Source organism: Echinops telfairi, unplaced genomic scaffold (assembly GCF_000313985.2).
Source record: "Echinops telfairi isolate 266 unplaced genomic scaffold, ASM31398v2 ScPeMD7_7475;HRSCAF=8513, whole genome shotgun sequence".
Taxonomy (NCBI): Eukaryota; Metazoa; Chordata; class Mammalia; order Afrosoricida; family Tenrecidae; genus Echinops; species Echinops telfairi.
In genome coordinates, this window is record NW_022111379.1 from 28,905,699 (window position 1) to 28,907,420 (window position 1,722).

The 1,722-nt window shown below is 43.4% G+C and overlaps 1 protein-coding gene across 1 annotated transcript in view; it reads right to left on the minus strand.

The window, feature by feature from the left end:
- OCA2 (OCA2 melanosomal transmembrane protein) overlaps nucleotides 1–1,722 on the minus strand; it is a 178,919-nt gene that overhangs the window by 88,674 nt on the left and 88,523 nt on the right. The gene's annotated exons all lie outside the window — the stretch shown is intronic.

Below are 1,722 nucleotides of genomic sequence, written 5' to 3' on the forward strand. Positions count from 1 at the left end.
GGGAGACAGGAACTCTCATCCACTGCTGATGGACCTGTAAGTATGTACAGCCACTATGGAAATCGATCTGGCAAAGCTGCTGGTGGTTTCAAACTGCCGACCTTGTAGATCACAGGCCAATGCATAAGCTCTATACCACCAGGGGCTTTGGAGACTAAATTAAGGTCTGTTTTCCACACAGGCGTGCCAGCGATGTAGTGGTTACACATTGGGCTGCAAACCAATAGGGCCTGTCCTATTAGGTTCGCTACGAGTCAGCATCAACTGGAAGGCAGTGGTTGAGTTATTTTCTCACAACTTCTTATCTGCCTCCCAGAAGATGCTGTCGTTGGGTTTACCACACTGTTACATCATATCATGGGAGAATCTTGGCCCCCCCCCAAGTTGACTTAAAACCTGACTATCAGACTTGGTAAAGAACATGTCAGCAAAAAAGAGGAAGACTTTCAATGAGATGGATTGACATGGTGGCTGGAACAAGGGGTTCAAGTAGAACACTGATTGTGAGGATGGGGCAGCCACACGCAGTGTATCATTCTGTTGTACATAGGATCACTGCATGTTGGAGTTAATGGAATTAGGTTAGCAATAAAAACAGTGAGTTTTGCACTCCTTAGAATAATCAATCATTTGAGATCTAAAGGACACCCTTTGTTCAAGGATAAAGCTCAGGAGCCAGGAAGATTTAGGAAAGAAGGAGGTATGGAATGGAAAACACAGGGAGGACGTGGGATAAGTAATGTTGCCTTGTGAGGATTGCCATCAATAAGATGAAACAAAATGTGTATAAATTGTTGAACGGAAAGTATTTTTCTATAAACCTTCACCCAATTCATAATAAAAAGTGAAAATCTTCATTTTAAAATGAGAAGATGGTAGGTGCCCATTGTTAAGATATCTGAGCAGATCACTACAGCACCCAAAAGCTCTTGGTTAGAGTGTGTGGGTGTGGTACTTCCACAGGTAATTGGTAGACTAAGAAGGCAGACAATTAAAATGAAAGAGAAATATCTCTTGGCAATAGCTTTGACAACTGACAACTGCTGCTCCTGTGATCATATAGCTAAAATTACCATTACATTTTTGAGAGTCCTGTGGTGCCACAGAACTCATGAGACTGTAACTATTCGAGCCTTATACCACCTGGGGTCCCAATCTTTTAGAAGAAGGTGGCAGCTAGTAAACGGCTCAACTCTTCAGTGAACTATCCCTGTGTAGTCTGACCATGAAAGGGCGATATCTAAGGGAGAACTTCATGAGCACCACTAGGGACCAAGGGCACAATGAACTGGCAATACTTCCAAGGAACTAAATGGAGGCAAATCCTGGGAACAGGTTTTTGTCCAATATCAAAGCTTCTACCTCCCAGTGGCCACTGCCTGTGTCCTATTTTTACCTTTTCCAAATGGGATCTAACAGTGCACATCCACCCTGCTCCACAGTGGGATAGTTGTATCAGTTAATGTGTAAAGTGAGCAGTTTACCTTTATTATTTGTATTGATAGAGTTGTTCCTAGGGGGAGAAGCAAATGGTTAAGCACTCCAATACTAATAAAAAATTAGTGGTTCCAAGCCACTCCGACATGCCCTGGAGAACGTCCTGGTGGTCTGCTGCCACAGAGGTTCTCCTCTGAACACTTGGTGAGGTAGTTAGTTTATTGTGCCCACCTGGCTGATAAACACATGTGGGGTTAATTGAAGGACAGAGGGATAAATGGCTCA